This window comes from Cyprinus carpio, chromosome A1, assembly GCF_018340385.1.
Source record: "Cyprinus carpio isolate SPL01 chromosome A1, ASM1834038v1, whole genome shotgun sequence".
Taxonomy (NCBI): domain Eukaryota; kingdom Metazoa; phylum Chordata; class Actinopteri; order Cypriniformes; family Cyprinidae; genus Cyprinus; species Cyprinus carpio.
The window spans coordinates 37798158-37818645 of NC_056572.1; positions in this window are offsets into that span (position 1 = coordinate 37798158).

The following is a 20488-nucleotide window of genomic DNA, read 5'->3' on the forward strand; positions in this document are numbered from 1 at the left end:
TAAATATTCAAATTCAAAAAGCATCGATGTTTTACTATAGAATAAGTGATAGGCTACATTGATCATAATGAATCAATTTATCAGGACTCAAAATTAATCACACAGAAATATATGTATTTCTATTTTATTTATTTATTTTTAACGCTTATGAAAATAGCCTGCTTATTCAGTCGAGTCTGTTTCTGTTTATTTGTAGCCACAGTAGCCTATATACGTCACATTTATATTGAATGATAATAACTCTATTTTTATAAAAGCTCCCCGAACAAAAAACATTATTATATTTTTTATGATAGGCTACGTGGAGCTAAACTCTCGAGACGAGATTTATGACAGATAATATAATTTACTAAATAAATACACAATTGTGATAGAGAATAAGAAGCTGATGTCTGATTTCTTCAAGTGGTTGCACTTACCATGTTTTCTATGGTAATGTTAATGTCTAGCGTGCAGAGTCTTTTGCATTGCTTATAAATATTTCTGCCTTGTTTAGTGATTATAATCCACATCGGATCAAATTATTTCAAACACTCGCTGCTGACTGAAAGTGAGTTTTAATGTTGTACTGGCCTTTTCAGTGCCGTCTTTGTGCTTTCTATTATACCTTTTTTTATCTATTATTTTTGACTTGTATATCTCCAACAAACAATTGCTTTTTTTGTTCGTTTATTATTTCACCTTATTCTGCCCCGCCCACTTTTAATACTTAGCTTTTCTTTTCTTTTTTTTGAGGGTGTGTCTGCGGATGTATACGTGTGAGGGGAGCTCCACTCAAGAGCGGAAGTAATTTACTTCAACTCAGCGACGCCGCCCAGCCATGATGGTCCGGGCAACACTTTTCCGTGAATTAGGTCACCTCCATGTGGGCGAGTGGAGCTCCACTCAAGAGCGGAAATACGTCACCTCCACCAAACTTTCGTTTTGTATTATTAATTGTTACATGTATAAAGGGTGCTTTACATGTTATGTCACCTCTTTGTACGTAATGTTAATATTTTCTGTACTTTTATCTTTGTTACTTTTACCTAGTAGAAATAAGAAAAATAATAATACATATTGATCTTTTACGGTTTATGACACGACAGCGTTTTTTTTTATTTCCCCCCAGCAATTTGCACTACAGACATCCACAATCCATATTTTGAGGGCTTCTGCCTTTGTTCATGTTTGTTTTAAACAATGTACAAACTGCCAATGTAACATTCCATACATTTTTAGAAAGTTAACCCTGATATTAGCAGTGAAAAATAAAAGAAATATTAAATAAATTATTAAAATATGACCTCTACCAGAATTTTGTGTGTTGAATTTTGTATTTTCAGCAAAATAACAACATATACAAATAAACACACAGTAAAATAATGAGAATAATTTCCACAATTTAACAGTTTTAATTGTTTTTTGAGTATAATAATAATAATAAGAATAATAAGATAAACACATCTTACACTACACTGAAAACACATGACTGCAAGTGAGCATAATTGTTACAGTAAAAACACAATGCGTGCGCACGCACACACACTTTACTCTTCAAGACCTCCATCGTTGGTGAAGCAATCCCAGCTACAGTAGCCAGGGGTCATCAGGAGTAAAACCCCAAAAGCACTCCCTGTTGTCCATTTCTCTGGTGACCAGACCCACAGTCTTTGTGAAGCTGGCTGCACTGTAACGACTGCAGCTAGAGATGATGTACGGCTTTCTGTACTTCAGATAGTGATAGTGTCTCTTTGAATATCTTCACTACACCTGTTCAGTATCAAAAAACAAACAAACAACAAAAAAGTAACCATTCAGACAATAAATGTTCATGTTTCAGTCAAAAGTTTCATGTTAAGGAAATGGAAGAGAGTGAGATTACTTAGCCTAATTGTTATACCCAGAAAGAACAAGAGGGTCAACCACACTAACTGAAGTCACTATCAAGTTAAATATGCTCCTGACTGACAATGTTGTTAAATCTCTGGCATGAACAATTACGTCAGATGGGTCAAGTTTAATTACAATAGTGACATTGCATTATCATTAATGTTAAAGCAATTTACTTGTTCTGATGCATCTGATTGCTGGCTGGGGACACAAAGAAGACATGAGCCCAGCAAAACTGGAACAAAACTATGTCTGTGTACTGTAGTTATGTAAATTCCAACACAGAAAGTACTGCATCATTCACCTGACAGTCCCAAAGCAGACAAGGTGACCGTGCTCAGAAGTTCAGTCTCTATCTGTGGAGGTGTTATGAGGATGGATAACACTTGATATACATTTGATCTGAAACAAAAAAGTCAAACAATAGAATAATAGAACAACAAAATAGAAAATAATAAATATGTACATGTTAATGTCACATGTAAAAAGACTTTGACTTCTAGGGTGGCAACATACATTTAAAATTATATGAACTTTTTAACATTATACAGCAAATGCTAGAGGCATACACATACAAAAACGATCGTGGCCTTTCATTATTCACTACATCATTTTAACACAAGCCACCAAAACCTAAGTTACACCTATACTATCCATCATGTACTGAAGGTACAAATTTAAAGAGCAAACAATTTACAAATAAGTTTATCAGAAATGTATTATCCAAACAGTACTTCCCCAGTCAACTGAAAAGAAAGTATGTTCTTCAAGAATTTAGTGAAGAAAAGACAAAGAAAATAAGGAAGCGTTATTTTACTTATCCAGTTCTTCCTAAAGAGAGCGACATTTAAAATTCTAAATGACATTTATCCATCTAATAACTTCCTACTTAATTGATTTAATTGGGAGAACAATTCATGCGGGTTCTGTGAGAAAGATATTGAAACTGTAGAACATATGTTTTTCCAGTGTGAACTTCTACAGACTTTTTGGCTGGAATTTCAAAACTGGCTTCATTCCAAACATATATCAGTACAGCCTTTGACTGTGGTCTCAATTAAGGTTGGAGTATTGTTGAAGGATAAGAATACCTAGACCTTTTTGATAAGATACTTAATTACTTTGTGCAAATACTATATTCATAGATTGTAAGTATAGTAAAGGTTAAACCTCACTTCAGCGGATGGAAGAATGAACTAAAGATACAAGTCGGTACAAAGTCCTTCATTACCTGATGGACAGGAATGCCCAGGAACTCTTATATGCTTTAAACTTGTTTTTTGCTGTTAGAATAAGACCCTCATCCTATCTTTTTCTTTCCCCTTTTATTCGGGGTTTATCGTAGGTGTGATTATGGTTATGTTGTTTTGTTTTTTTGTGCTATTTGGGCTGTATCAACACGAATCATAATGTGTTCAGTTGTTGAAATGTGCCGTAAAGATTTGTAAATTGAACTTGATACCTTATTTCAAAAAAAAAAAAAAAAAACATGGCCAGACACATTGATCTATATAGGACTATATATGGCGATATATATGATTTAGATCATGGCCAACATCTCACGATTGCTCGGCGATATAAAAAGAAATCTATAAATCCATCGTTTTTGGTTTATTAATCCGTTTGTGAGTAATTTCACGGAAGCCCTGGGCGTTTTCGTACAATGCACGTTACAACAGCGTCAGGTTCAGCCAGTTTTAGCGTATACTGAGATAAAATTACCTGACGTTTAAGTTTGAAGAACTCACGGCGACGCCATCTTGATGTTTTTCAAGTGGAGGGTGACGTAGGTTCCGGTTCGAGAGTGGGAGCTGTCCACTCGCCCATGGGTCTAGCCACCAGACCCTTCTCGCATTTGTCATCCGACTTCCGCTAAAATGATATGGCACATCTGGTAGGCTAGTTCAGTAGTTGAAAGATTGTTTATAGCTAGCTCTATAACTGTGGCAAAATGACAAAGAACATTGACACCGTAAATGTTATAAATTGGGAGCACAATGAAAATTTCTTACGAAGATCAGATGGCCTCAAATTGTCCCATCCATCTCATCACTGTTAGACATATGAAGAATTTGCCAGAGTGTAACCCATGAGGACATATTTAACTACTTCATCCTGTCAGGAGTTGATGGAGCAGCAATGCAAAATTAATAAAAGTAACGAGGCCTACCAGTATGTTACATAGTGGGGCTACTTGGTCGTGTACTGTTCCACAGTGAGGTGATTTTGGTCTTTTTTAAAGCAAAGGGTGCATGAGCCAGTGGAGCGGTGGTGGTGCTGTCAGTAAGCAGGGGTCATGAGACTACTGGATGTCTGTGCATCGCTGGTTGGGGGGGGAAGGTTGTGTAGCCACGCAGCCTCAATATTATTGGAACTAAGACTCACACCACAGAAGCTATCACACACATCATCATTATTGTTTTTATTCATGATACACATCTTGCAACAATTGTGTTGTTAACATACAGTAAGTATGGTACAAATGTATGAAAGAATTTAACGGTTTTGTGACATACAACAGCTGCTGACCTGATGACCATCATCAGACTAAGTACATCTTGTCTGAACTCTTTAAATTGTACAGTGGAGTAAGGTGAGTGAACAGTTTATACATTACACATATAAAAGGAGGAGGCTGAACCTTGAATGAAAAACGCCTTTTATTCAGGTGTGCATACTTATTCAGGCAAATTCTTTCAATTTACAGTTACAATGAGGCCAAAAAGATTATATAGCAACTTATAAAAATTAAATACAAAATTAATATTTATATAGAGATTGGATGTGGTTTGGAATTGGTAAATATACTTATATATAAAATCAACTTGCCTAGTAATTCATTAACGGTAAGACGTACATACTTTTCATGGGGGAGTTATACTAACTAAGCTCTCTAACTAACGTTAACGTTACTACGGGTACACCATATGAGGGTGTTTCAACGAATCACAACTTACTAGGCTCCCATACATCAGAAGACTACAAAGATTTCTGAAAGAGTTGTTGAAAGCATTGCAGTCTTTTAATAACTAATGTCCCCACATTCACGCTGTACTCAAAGACTACAATCTTTCAAGAATCTTTCCCAAATCTTGTCAAAGTACTTCTGGGGGTAGGATGGCTTTAGTTGACATTAGTCATGTAAGTTATGTTAACGTCCCACATTTTTTGCTGGCACAGGTGCCATAGTTTCTGGACATGGATGAAGATGTGACCTCCGTCTGTACAATCCCAGCCTTTCTCTCTGTTATGTGATGATTCCAACAACAGAAAACGCTGATAACAATTTGTCATACTTGCAAGGTAATACCATGAGCAAACCTGGAAGTAGCTACAATTTTTTCTAGACATGCCCACATGCAATGTGGGCGATGCCGAAAATTTGTCTGCAACAAGCTGGACATAACACTAAGTCAGTCCTCTCTCGCTCTCATCTCTGTCCTCTCTCGCGGCTCTTCTCTCTCTCTCAATCACACACAACAACGACACACACACACACACACCACACACACACACCCACACCACGCTCGTCTCCGTCGCATCCATCCTCGACTCTCTCAGCTCTCACTCTCGCTCCTCTGCTCCGCTCTCTCTCTCTCAACGACACACACACACACACACTCATCTCTCTTCTCTACCTCTCTCACCTCACAGCCAGCAGCACATCACGCACTTCACCACTCACACACACACGTCCTCTGGTTGCTCGCGCACACAACGCCACACACACTGTCGGTTCGCACACACACACGGGTCGCTGTCTCTCCCACACACACACGATGTTTCTCCCCACACCGCGGAGGTGGTAAGTGACAGTATGTCTATCAAAGACGTGGGGGCTCCATTTGCCGGTTTGGCGTTCCGGGGTGTAGGAATCGGTGGCAGGCTCGCGGGAAAAAAGCTGAGTGCGGGCAATGCCGGAGTAACCAGGTGTTCCGCTTACACACGTCTTTCGGGTTTTGGGGCTGCTGGCGCTGCGCGCGCTGCGTGCGGCGCACTCTGTCGCACAACAAGTAAGCGAAAACACGGGGGTGAGATAGACAAATGAAAAGGTGTAAGTAATGTGGCCCGTTGCATAAAGAAAGCACTGGTAACAGGAAGCCATGGGCCTCCAGGGGTAAGATAGATGGGGGGGAGATAGAAACCGATGGAGACGGGGTAAATGAGGAGGCTTTGTTGTGAAAGGTGGGTGGGGGACGAAGCGGCGGAAAAAAAAAAGCCCTTATGGTGGGATGGATTCTCGAATCCGCCAGAAAGGTTGTGCAAGGGTGCAAGGGTGACAAGGTAGTGTGCAAACGTAGCTCAATATCTGAAGTGAGAAAGGTACTATCGGCCTGCGATCACCTGCAAAATCCGCGGGTAATGTTACCACGAATAATGGAGCGAATGGGAATGTACCATAATATCTTGATACTACCGGTCCATAGGGAAATAAATTGAAAAAAGAGCAGAGGATGGTGGCGGATCAGGGATGACGGTTTTTTTGGGAATCCAGAAATGACAAATCTGCAGAAAAGTGGAGTGCCAGGTGCAGGAAACTGCGGGGTGATGCCTCAATAGGCTGACACAATTTGGGTTGATGAACCTTTACCTCGTATGCTCTCGCAGCATCAAAGGTATGAGGTCTCCTGAGACATCCTCACCCAGCATGGCTTTCTTCTTCTTTCTTCTTTTCTCTGTGGCGTGGGCCACCTCCACTGCCATGTCGGTCTCGCGCTCATCTTGTGGACAACACAGCAATTGTACAAACTGTCGTGAGGCGTTTCCAAATGGATCCAAATATTTTGATTCAGAGCATGTGTGCTTAGCTCCACCAACGTGTCTCTTCCTATTTGAAGCAATGCGTCTGTGCCCCTTGCCATCATGGCGCTCCTTCTCCCAAATGTTCACTCTCGTGATATGACTCCCTGATGAACACTGCGTTGTCATTGAGAGATCAACACAGTGAATCCACTCTCTATCCACGATGTTGAGTGGTATCAGACAGTCACGATGATTTCAGAGACCGTGAATAGTCACCAGACGGATATAGGTTGAGTGGGACTGTACATGCCACAGTGCATAGAACCCTCTGTAATGGCCCCTGCATATTTGAGCTGCTCCACTGTTTGCATTTCAAGTGCCACAGACTTGAGTCCATTTCAGATGGCCTCAAGGCACCTCTTTTTAGCAAGTAGATCAAGACGTCCAGGGACGCGCTGCACCAGACCACTGCGACAAGCCCCTCTCATTATGACAACATCATTCACATACCTCAAAAGTGACGTGAGCACGTTGGTCTTGCGCTGGTATGTCCTGTGTTGTATCCACTGGACAGAAACACATTCCAGCTTCCGATCTCAGTTGGAGATGTTGTTTGCTGAATTAAGTTTCCGGATGGTAAGCAATCACAGAGTTGAACGGTCGTTTTTAGACGATGTAGAGAGAGAGGAACCATCTGTCTCTTGATCCTGGTGACACATGCAACTTTTTGCTCGTCTCAATCACATTACTTAGATTCGTCCTTATTTAAACACACATCAGATTTTTTCCCAATAAATGATCAGCTCCAAAAAATGTTCAATGGTCGAGGCTACTCGGTGCCTTCATTTCTCCACCTGTCTGTACGTTAGGCCCCTCTGTCCGATCAAGTTCCTATCACTTTTACGACCTCCACCTACCCCTGTCCAAACGCTGACCGCCTCTTCTTGACCTTAGGTCTGTGCGCTCGTCAGCTGTCCTGCCCCCCAGTAGGTTTTGATGTCAGCTTTGGAGCAGGTTAAAAAATAAGCTTTGAGCACATGTTCTGTGCGCCATGGTTTTTTCATGCTCTTCCGAGCTGCTGTGCACATGTTCCCAATTTTTTCTGACAGTTCCCATTTGATGAAAATGTTTGAGTCAGGTTGCTTGCTGAAGGCCAACATAAAAAACTAAAATAAAGCATGACATTCTGACAAAATGTCACTTCCTGACTTTCTGCTTTTTGCCATCCCTACTGGTGAATCAACCTTGCTGTCTCCACAGGGTTTTTAGCATCCTGTTTGGGGTGATAAGGTGAAAAACACCTGGCATCCATGGCAGGCGCAGGACGGCAAAGTGATCTACATCGCTGTTCCGTCCCTGTCTCTCTCCCCACTGCTTAACCTCACCTGCTTGACTATACATAAGGACCAAGAAGAGAGAGGATTACAATTATTTGGAAGAGTTTATTAAAAGTACAGGTAGTAAGGATCCATTTTGGTTATATAGTCCGGTGTTCTTTGAGAGCAGGATTTTCTAATGGACACAAGTGTCGTACCATGTTATACAAGCTAGTTAACCCTTTTAGAACCCATAATAATGTGGATGTAGAATACTGGTATTCTAAAAAATGAAATGTTTTTTTTTTTTTTTCAATGAACCACGACAGCAGAAACTACTAGGTACAATTGCAGAGTATACCACCGGCTCACTTTGTTTTAGAGAGAAGCACAAAAACCCCTCTTTAACTATGACCCGACCAACTAGATTTCCCTCTCAGTGTTTGAAGATACTCCCCGTAAAAATCTGGAACTACTGTTTTCGGACCTCCTGACCGTCACCAGGTTTGCACCTCAGCGGTCCTGGATCTCATGGATGCCCTGTCCAATCTTGGGTGGAATACCCCAGGAACACATGCTCGGTCTCATTAGAGCGTGCCCTGACGTTGTAGGCATGCCTACAAGCACATGGGGGCCATAACAAACTACTGATACTTTTGAAGTGCCGCATGAAATTCAGCTTAATGGACTGCCTGCTGCATCTTTTTTCACTCTTAATTTTGAGGGTCTTGAATGTCAGACTCTGTAGGTTGATAATTTCATTTCCCATTAAAAACATGTGGCATATTTTCATTCCTAGACAAAAAGTGTTCCTTACTTTTTTGGAGCAGTGTATATTGTGAACTTATGGTCCAGATTGTAAATGATTGATTTATTATACTTGGGTTTATGCATGAACATAACATGTGAAGGTGCTCACATACTACTTTGCCTTCATCAACAAATGGAAGGAGGCACATTGTAACTCTAAGATCAGTTGTGCATTCCAGATGATGTCACAACCTCGTCATCTGCAGAGAGAAACTGCCTCTAATCCACCAACAAAAAGGTTGTGAAAATACATATTCACCTAAACTTGGTTTTTTCCACTATTTTTGTTTCTTTTGTTTTACTTTTTTAAGATTTATGTTAGTGTCTTTTTGCTTTTTTTAGTCCTGTCATTTTGCTCAATTCGCGTATTAATAAATAAAAATACTAACTACATGTTTGTTTTTTAAAAACTTTGATGACGCTATAAAAATTTTATAAGACAGAAGACAGACGGGGGTAAAAAAAAACAAAAACAAAAAAAAAAACACTAGTAAAAAAATTTTTTTATTAAATAATATTAATAAAACTAATAAAATTTTTAAAATATCTATATACTAATATTTGAAAATAAACTATCTTTTAAAGGGATTTATGCCCAAAGGGTTCTATATAAACTTTCAAAGTGGGTTTTTTTAGAATCCTAAAAAAGGGTTTCTTTTTAACCCCAAAAAAAAGGGTTCGCTATTGTTACAAGTGAAGAACCTTTTTCCGGACTGTTTAGAGCCATTTTTCTTTAGAATGTAGTTGATAATGGATAAAGTTCTAAAACTTTTAAAGGGAATTGGATAGCATCCCAAAAACATTCAAAAATTTTTTATAATCAAATTACAAGGTTTATTTTAAAAACAGATGTATTTTTTGGGAGAGATGGAGTAAATACAAACATAAGACAAAAGGTGTATCTGTGTCCCTTCTTTTTTTCAGTCGGTTTTGGGGCTGTCCCGTTTCATCGTTCTCCTTTATTTTGTGGGTCTTCTTGCTGTTGGTAAGTAGGTAATTTAAAACGGGATAGTTCCCCCAAAAAATGAAAATCTTTTTTTTTATCTGTTACCCCCAGGGCACCCAAGATTAGGGATTTTGTTTTTTCAGTAGAAAAAAAACTGAGTTTTTTAACACAAACCTTTGCGTCTATCAGCTTATAATGAAAGTGGTGGGACCAGGGCCCAAAAACCCAAAATAAAAAAAAAAAACCCTGCAGCTTGTGACGAAATTGATGTGAAAGACAAAGCGATCAGTCTCTACAACAAACTAAAAAGTATTTATATCATTTTTTACCTGTTCCCCAAATTCCAAACTGTGAACTTCCTGACCCGTCCTCAAGAGGCCCGTGCATTACCGCCCCCCTATCGCTAAGGGCCCTTTGCCTTGGCAGGGGGGCGGGGCGAAGCCGGGGGAAAGGGGGGGGGGGGGTGTTTGTGAAATGGTGCCTGCTCCACTCCCCGGTCTCGAGTCCACGGAGGAGTGGAAGAATACAATGCGGCCCAGTGAAGGCGGGGGACGGCCCCTGGGTTTTTTTTTTGGTTTTTGGGTTTTTGTTTGGCGGGCCGTGGGGGGTGTGCGTTTTTAAATGTTTTTTTGGTTATTAAAGTTTTTTTGAGTGTCTCCCGGTTTCCCACCCCCCTTCCCCGTGTTTGTGAAGTTTTTTTTTTTTAAAACTATATTACATACAATCCTTTTAGGTGTGTAAGGTCCATTGGGGAAGATAGAGGCGGAAATGCACTTTGTGATCCACCTAAAGCAAGAAAAAGGCGCCCCCCGCCCTGCTGAGACGTGCTCGGGAAGTTGAACAGTTTGAAAATTGGTGAATGGTAAAAATATTTTCCCGGGACCAGCGTTTTGTGTCTTTACACTTAAGCCGTCACGAATCTCAGGGTTTTTTTGGGGTTTTTTGTGTTTGGTTTTTATTTATTTTTGTAGTTTGTTGGGTTTCCCTTTAAATCAATTATAACTCATAGACTGAAACGGGTGAGTTAAAATTCTTTTGTGTTCTACGGGAAAAAAACAAGTCACAACACTGGAGCCCGGGGGGGTAACAGATAAACATCAGATTTAAATTTTGGGTGAATTTCCCCTTTTTAATTGCATTATTTAAATTTAAAGAAAGTTTGGTTTAGAGCATTTTTTATGAAAAAAAATGCAATAAACTATGTGGAAAAAAGCTGCTGCCCCTGAAATAGAGATAAATGATACTTATTTAATATGTAAAATGTTGTAAACACATGTACCCTACACCATAACCTATTTGTTTTAAGTTTAAAAATTTAATTTGTTTTTGTATTAAAGGTTTTTTTTTTTTTTTTTTCCTGGGGGGAAATCATGAAAATTAATATTATTTCAAAAAATACTGTTCTGGTTTTTACTTTTGATTTTTTAAAACGTGATGAAAAATTTTTACATTTGTAATAAATAAATACTCGAAAAATATTTTTAAATTAATCGGGGCTTTGATCAAGCTGCAGAATGTATTTTCTTTATAAAAATAAAAAGCCCCTGAAAGCTTGGTTTTTCTTTCCCCTTTTTTTCCAAAGGGTTTTGGTTCCCAACTGGTTTTTAAGGACTGAAACCCTTTGTGTATAAAAAACACAGACACCAAATGAGAAGCCCATAAATTTTATTAGATAAGGGAAAGACATCTTCTTCCCCCTTTTTTTTTTTTTCATAAATTATTAATTTTTTCACGAATTGCTAAAAAGGGGTTTTATAATCCTGCCCCTAGGAAAAGGTAAAATATTAATAAAAAAGATTCTTTTCAAAATACTTTTATCTCAAAAAACGAGACCCCCAAAAAATTACTTACAACAATGTTTTATAAAAATATCGCACACAATTTAAAAAGAAACTTAAATTTTAAATGATTTATAAATTTTAGCATTTCCAAAAAATTTTTCTACACAAAATTAGGAAACCTTAATCAATAGTAATCTTATATTCCCCAAAAATTGTGGAATAATTAAAAACAAAACAAGCAAATAGAGCTGCAAATGCAATGATAAAATCACCACAATTAAAAACCCCACGTATAGTAAAAAAAAGGAACTAAAACATTCTCTGATTTCAGCTAAACTAATTTGAACTAAAAAATTTTGCCTTTTTGTGTATTTTAAATATTTGGAAAGGGAAAAAAAAGGATGTTGGTTAATTCTGTTGTTTAAAAAAAAAAAAAACATTAAATAGAAAAACTAAATAAAATAAGTCTTTGAAAAGAAATTTTTTCATGCCAGTGTAGATGGGTTTCTTACAACACAGGGCCCCCACTCTCTACACACCTAGAACAATTTGCCCCAAAATCCGTACTGCGAATGGCAGCAGCACTACATTTATATAGTTTTCCTAAAGGGGTTCTCATAAAAAATGATCTGCAAGCAGATGAAAAATCCATAATATTATGCAGACTCTTTTTAAGATAAAACGGGAACCTTTAAAATAGGATCACAAGAGTGTTTTTTTGTGGTTTGCAATTAAAGATACTACAAGTTTTGCTATTAAAATTACATTTTGAAAGTAGCAAAAATTTTTTAAAGATTAACAGGGTTTAGGACTAGATGTGTTAAAAGTTACTGCTTTTTTGAAGTCAAACTAACAGTAAATTTAAATCTAGTTCGGGGGTGGCCCAAACCAGCCCTGTGGAGCCACAGCCCCTGCAGATTTTTTACTGCACCTTAAAAAAAACTCACTGCTGTGTTTTATAGAAACCCTTTTAGCACTGATTGGCTTTTGGGTTTTTTGATTGGGGTTTTGGAGGACCTTTTGCAGGACCAAGCTGGCCCCCCTGGTAGGGGTGTGTTTTGGGCAGAGCCCTTGGTGTGGACAAATGAAATTTTTTAAAAGTATCCTAAGTATTTTTTTTATTATTTTTTTTATAATTTTTTGAGTGCTATCGATTTTCTAAAAGGGTTTTGAGTAATCACGGGTTTTTCAGTGTTTTTTAAAAACATATAAACAAGCAGAATATGGGGAACATCAACACAGGGAAGCAAAAGGGTTTTCCCAAATGCCACTAAAAAAATCCTTATTTTGTTCTTCCCGCCCCATTAAACGGGGTCCCAGCGAAGTTGCCGGGGGTGTTAGTGACAACCGTCATAGGAAAACAGTTAATCAGAAAATTTTGGGTTGCATGAACAAAATTTGGTATGTTGCGCTAGGGTTTTTGCATAAGGAAATTTGGATGGCTATGCCTGCATTGGTTTAAAAAATGGAATTTTTTAATTTCCCCAGACAAACAGACCCAACCAGGGCAGGACCCGCAATTAACTCCCAATGCTTGACGCCACTCCTTAAAAGTAGAAGAGAGGCTTTGGGCCCGACTGATATGGGTTTATGTTCTGGAACATGATGAATGAAAAAAATTTTAAAAAAACTATAGTAGCCTAAAATTTACTGTGATACAGAATGAACAAAAACCCCTTTAAAAAAGGGGTAAACCCAGGCCTACCTCAGGCTTTGGGGTGAAAATAATTTGCGCCACACCCAAAGCACGCGGGTTCTTTCACCTTTTTTCGGGGCCCTTTATATCACTTAAACAGCCTTTCAAAAACTCTTTGGCGGAACATTGTCTTACAAAAATTTGCCCAAAAATGCTATTAATGGAATATAATTACTAATACATGAAATGAAATTTTTTTTTGTAAGCAAATAGGAACGAAATATATTTTTATATTCAAGTGAAATGGGTCCCTGATCTGTCATCAGGAAGATTTTGTGGGACGTTTGCGTAAAAAATGACTTTTTCAGGGGGTTGTTACCCTTCATGTGTACCCATGTGAACCTCCTGGATGAGCAGACATTTCCCAAATAAAATTTTTCCCCGGAATACATTAACCAAAGGATCAATTATCCCAAAAAAAAATTTTTTAAAATAACAACACAAAACCAAAACCCTCGGTTTTTCCTGAACCCTGCTGCTGCCACGGGAGCTTTACCTTTATGAATTTCAAGAAAATCAACAGTAAAACAAAAAATGCACAAAAAAAAAAGCATGATAAAGTTTCAGCTTGTAGAAAATCACCTTAATATCAGTAGTATCGGTATGTGATTTGATTTCATTATAAGCTGCTACAAACTGAAAACAATGTTGCAATAAATATAATAAAATATAAGCAGCTAATTTTATTTTAGCTGTACACTGTTCAATCCTCTGAAAACTTTCTTTGCCCAGTTTAGCCTCTCCAGAAACTTTGGAGGTCCCTTTTGGGGAATTTTATTCACCTTTTTCTGGCATCCTCAAGTTTTGTCCATTCCAAAATCAGTACACAATTTTCTCAAGAATATGATCTGTTAGAAAAGGACATAACATAACTATTTCTCTTTCGCAGGTTAGTTTTCATTTTCTTTCAGTCCCATACACAAGCTTTCCACTGACCTGTGAGGTTTTGTGTAAATCTTCCATGTTGTCTTTTGCTTTAGAGATCTTGAAATGACCATCAGCTTCTACTAGGGCTTCAGTAACCAAAGGGCAAAAAACGGTTTTTTAAAAGAAAATTTTTAAAAAGCACTTTTAATATAAAAAAGGGAAAATGGTGATAAAACCTACTTGAGCCCAAACAAAAAAAAAAATTACGGCCGATAAAAAAATAAAAAAGTTGGTGGGATTAAGGAATTGGAAAAAAGGAATGAAAAGGAAAATGAGAAAAAACCAAAATTTAAGAGGGGCTATAAAACTTTCCGGTTCTGAGTGTTGGTTTTTTCCCCGAAGCCGGGAATTTAAGATCAAAACCCCCCTATTCAAGGTGGGAAAACCAGACTCAAAAACTACAGAGGACGTGGAGCAGTAATCGGGGGGAAGCTGTTCTTTATATCATCAACACAAGATTTGTACATTTCCCTACGAGCACAATGTCCTAGCAAAAGTCAGTTGGTTCTTACCAAATTATAGAACATCGCCCACATTTTCACCCTACACCCCTGATAAAAAACATAACCAAAAAAACCAAAATTTTGTTTTGTTTTGTAGATTTAAGGCCTTTAAAATTTTTGGCGCTGAAGGTCTGCTGTAAAAAACTTCTAGAATCAGGTTTTGGGGGGGTAAAACTTTACAATATTAAAAAAATGATGTATTCAAAGAATCAATGTGAAAATTTAAAATTAAGTAAAAACAAACAGAATTCTTAAACTCCAGGAGTGAGGGTGTGAGGCGGGAGCTTTTCCACTATCCCCGACCCTCTTAAATTTATCTAAAATTGGGGTTAGTTCACCCAAATATTAAAAATGCCCTTTTGGGGCTCACCCTCAATTTTTCCAAAACCCCCGTAAAAACCCCGTTCATTTGGAAAACAGTTTAAGATATTTTGATTTAGCCCCAATTCTGTCCCCCATTGAGAATTTTATTACGGTGCCTGTCCACTTTCCAAAAAGGGTTAAAAAAAACATCTTCAAAGTGCCCATGGGGACATCAGAGGGTCCGTTAGAATTTTTTAAAACTCAAAAACATTTTGGTCCAAAAATAGAAAAAAACTACAATTTTATTCAGCTTGACTTCTCCCCGGGCTGGGGTTTGGGCGTTACAACACTGCATTTTAGTGATATCCGGTTTGGCAAAATCATTTTCGAGGGAACCCGGATCTTTTTAAACCCAAATTTAAACCAAATCCAACTAAATTTTTGAAACGGGTTGGTCTACAGAGAAGACAATGCAAATAAAGTGGTTTTTTTGCTATTTTTTGGCCCAAAAATGTATTTTCGATGCTTAAAAAAAATTCAAACCCTGCCCCTCTGATGTAAATGGATTTTAAAACCTTTGGGGGGGGTTCCGACTCACTAATGGGGGGCGGCTTCATTAAAATTTTTAAAAAACTGTTTCAAAAAAGGGGGCGGGGTAAAAATTTTAAAGAAAATTTTTAAGGGTGAATACCCTTTTAATAAATTTGCGCCGTCCTAGAACAATCAGCAGAAACCTGGCCTCCCCTACATGACCCCAAACAAAAGTCTTGCTGTTTGCAGATGATTGGTTCTGCGTCTCCAACCAAAAAGGGGGTCTACAGCAAAACCCAGACGCCTGCAAAACGTTCTGTGGGACCGGGGCCTTGACCATTCACCCCTAACAAAAAAAAGGTAAACATTCCAGAAAAAAAAACCCAGAGTCCGGGGGAAGAAAAAACACAACCCCCAAAACCCTTTTTGGTTTGACCAAAAGAACTCCACAAATACACATATCTGGGCTGAAGATAAGTGCAAACTGGTAAAAACTAAATTTGGCTGTGAATGAAGTGAAAGAGAGAAAGCGAGAAGGGCCTTTTATGCCAATAAAAAATCTACCCAGAATTAAAAATACCTTTTAAAAATCTGGCTCAAATATTCCAACCCAGTCATTGAACCTTTTGGGCTTTATATGGCAGTGAAGTGTAGGGGTTTTTCCCCTAAATCCGCAATTTGAAAAAATGGGGCCAACCCCGATTGAAGCCCTCCCATGCTGAGTTCTGTAAGAGTCTCCCAAAGAGTACAAGGAACATTTATGAATTTCCCATGCTGGGCAGAATTGGGCTCAATACCCTCTACTGATGCACATTGAAAAAGAGCCATCAAATTTTTTACACACCTAAAATGAGCGACTAACTCTTACCATTTTAACACCCTTAAAACCATGAAGTGAACCTGAAAAAGTCCCCTGATCCAGATGACCCTGAAGCTGCGGCAAATAACGACTAACAACACCAGCATCAGAACCTGAATATCCACACATTTGGCCCAAAAAAATATAATAACAGCACAAAAGAAAATTATCTAACTTATTGGACTGAAACAACAGAAAAACAAAGTAAACTTGAATGTTATTTGGCCCTAAATAGAGATTACACAACTGCAGAATATCTGAGTACAGTGAAAGACCGTAAATAAAGACAGGGGGAGGTAAGACTGAGCAGTCTACTCTGAAAACGGGAAAGATTTTCCACAGCACTGGCTGCCCAGAGAGGCAGGATCACTGCCCTCACTGTAATCCACAGAGACACACTTCCTCACCAGCTGCTCTAACTATCAACACATTAGAAAGACATTTTATCCAAAATTGAAGTACTTTGCCCTGACTTCAAAACGTTTAAACAAGAAAACACAACTTCAATATTCATTAGGTGAAAAACAAGATTGTATCTTACTAGCAGCAAGATACATTGCTGCTTGTCACAAAAAGAGGGAGGAGTCAACAAATCAGTGATGCACCCTGAAACACACACACACACACACACCACAAACACATAAACACACACACACACAAACACACACACACACAACCACCCCACCACCCCCTCCCACCCCACCACCTCGCTCCCCCACCCACCCCACCTACCCACCTCCCCCTCCCCTCCCACCCCTCCCCCTCCCCCTCCCACCCACCCCACCCCAACCCCCTACCCCACCTACCACCTACCTTACCTATAAACACACACCTCCCACCCTACATAAACCACACACACACACCCACACAAAGCTAGCAATTCTCTGCAAAATTCGCTGTAAAAAAATCATGTTAAATGTGAAACCAAAACATAAACCTACACACACACACACACACTCACACACACACACACACACACACACACACACACACACACACACACACACACACACACACACAGACACACCACACACACACCACACCCACACATAAACACACACCACATTGGATTATTAATTGTTATAGGTATAATTCTAAAATTTTATTTTTCTGCTTTTAAATGTATATACATGCATGTTTTTGTTGCATGATATATCTGTTCTAGATTCAATGTAAACACATGTAGGCAATACATTGTGACAGTGTCATGCCAGTAAGCTATATTAGATTGAATTAGGTTGAATTAGATTGAATTGAAATGAAATGAATTGAATTGAGAGAGAGGCGAGAGAGAGATAGAGATTGTGCAGAAACTATTGCTGGAGATGACCAATAAAAAAATTATATATATATATATATATATAAAAGCACATGATTTCAATAATATTATTGATCTTGTGCTGGTAGGCCTGTCGATACAGTGTGTCTGGTCTTGGCTTATGTCATAAATATTATTTGCTCCTGTTAGACAAAATGGACCAGAATGTGACATAAATGCAGACATTTAATCTTTCTATACATTACTAAAAATCAAATAAAATGTATATTATATTATATTATATATTATATTATATTATATTATATTATATTATATTATATTATATTATATTATATTATATTATTTAAGAAGATTTATAAAAGTTTGATGCATGGTGTATAATTAGCCAGACTGAAGTAAAATATATTCAATTATAAAATATGTTGAAATAGCATGGTTGCTGTCATTAAAAGTATGTTATACTTCATTTGCAAAAGAGATGATTTAAGTGAATTGACTGATTCATTAAAAAACATATATATATATATATATATATATATATTAAACAATATATTAAATAACAATCTTTTTTGGTGATAAATTTGTTTATGACACTGCAAAGCATAAATAGGGGTATAACATAAATTAGCAATTATATATATGTTACGGTTACCTTGTCCCTGTAGCAGATAGGATGGCCTCTTTGGTTTTTCAGCGTGTGGAGCCATCATCTATTTCCACTTTACACACTTTCGAGGCAAACTTCAGCAGCCGTTGATGGTCAAAGCTCTTTGAAATGCAAGGTAATGACAGTCTCGTAAAAAGACACTAATATAATGATAGTTCAGAATTAAAATTCCTCTCTATTTTGGACTGTATAATCTTCCCCATATATCTTTGTATTTTTTTAAAGCGAACAATATGACAACAAGCGCTACAATAATAATGAGATGAAAACTTTACAAAAGTCTGTAGCTGGGAATAGTTTTATGCTTTTAATACTCTCTTTGTATTTTTTGTGGAATTACGCAAAAGATGACAAGATCTTGTGTTAATGCAATCAGATAACTCATAAGTGAGGAGTTCACTTTTTATGCTTGGGGGGGCACCAGACGAGCCTAAACACTTTTTTTTGGCTGTTCATATTTCATATATTTATATAATATATATTCGACAGTAAAATACATAATAAATAAATAAATAAATAAACAAACAAATAAATAAATAAAACATTTTTTCCGGGTTTTTTTTAATGGAGGACAAATGATCAGTGGAAGTGAATGTGCCCTACGTTTTCAAACTCAACTAAATGGTAAAATACATATCAGAGCATGCTCACAGATGAAAACAAAGAACAAAACAGCATTGGATGAAGTGGATTGAGAGCCCTGCAGAAGTCCTCAAATATATGCCCTATGCAGTCTTTTTCCCCCATTTCCCCAAAAGCAGCTTATACTACTCTTAAGCTATTGAAGTAGTTCAGTTTTGTATGTAATGGAAAGAAGTGAATATATTTCGTTTGGATTTTTTCGTTAATTTAGATAAGCGTTTGGAGCATTTTTTGTTCCTTAAATGTAAGCGACCAGCTGACGAACAGTGGTGATCTTAACCTATATGTTTAATCAATTTAAGCCTTCTCAAATCATCACATCTTATATATAATCTATATTTATAACGAGTTCAGAAGCATATTACAATGTTGGTTTAAATGTTTAACCTAGATAAGTAATGCTGTTAGGCGGCTCATCCAGTCGTTTATTGTGGAAGTGGAAGCAGGACATGGAGGTCGCCAGCGCGATCAATAGTATTTTTTTCTAGCAGTGGAAACAACTTAAAATATGCAGTCATTTTTGCTCATAAAGGTAAGAGTAATACATCATTTTAAACTATTAAGGGTCCTAGTTTTATTTGTGTGCACTCACAATATCAACAAAAGCGTTGTACTTTTTATAAATAAAAGAAAACAAGCGCTTTTGCCTCTGGAGTCTTGAACAGAATTACCCCACATTTGCATTTACATTTAATCATTTAACAGGCGGCTTTTATCCAAAGCGACTTACAAATGAGAACAGTAGAAACAATCAGATCAATGAGAGAACAACCTGACAGTATACAAGTGCTATGACAAGTCTCAGTTAGTCTAGTACAAGGGCGTAGCCAGGGTTTGAATATGATAGACAAGAAAAAGAAAAGAATTAGAAATACTAGTATTAGTTGGTTAAGTGCAGGCAAAAAAGGTAGATGTTTTAAAAATGAGTAAATAAATAATTCACATATCAGACAAAATTGTGTTGCAGCAAGTCCTTTAAATTTTAAGGTATTCAGAACAGAGCAACATAAAAATCAGAAGAAAAAATTTTTTTTTTATAATTTTCTATACAATTACAGGACAAAGTTTTACATATGCCATATGTATGTTTTTATTTTTTCTTCACAATGATTTTTTTTCTTAGGTTCAATGATGAACCTAAACTCAGTGAATTACAGAAATGATAAAAAATATATATATATAAGCTTTAAATTACTTCTTTAAAAATGAAATAATTCAAATTGAAAATAAAAAACTCTTATTGTATTGATTGCATTTCTCTCTAAAAGGCACATCCAATGAGATAATGATAATTTTTTTCATAACCGTAATTGATGGATGTCTAAAATCTACAAAATAAGGAAAACCCCTTTAAAACGGGCCCCGTTTTATAAATTTGCATTTTTTTTTTTTTAAATTCTGTACAAAAAAAAAAAAAAAAAAAATACATATCTTATGTAAAATTTTGGTCCTGAATTGAAAAAAATTTTAAAAAAAAAAAAATTTTTTTTCTTCTGATTTTTTGTTGCTCTGTTCTGAATCCCTTTTTTAAAATTTAAAAGGACTTGCTGCAACACAATTTTTGTTTTAAATATGTAAAATTTATTTATTATCCTATTTAAAAAAAATATATA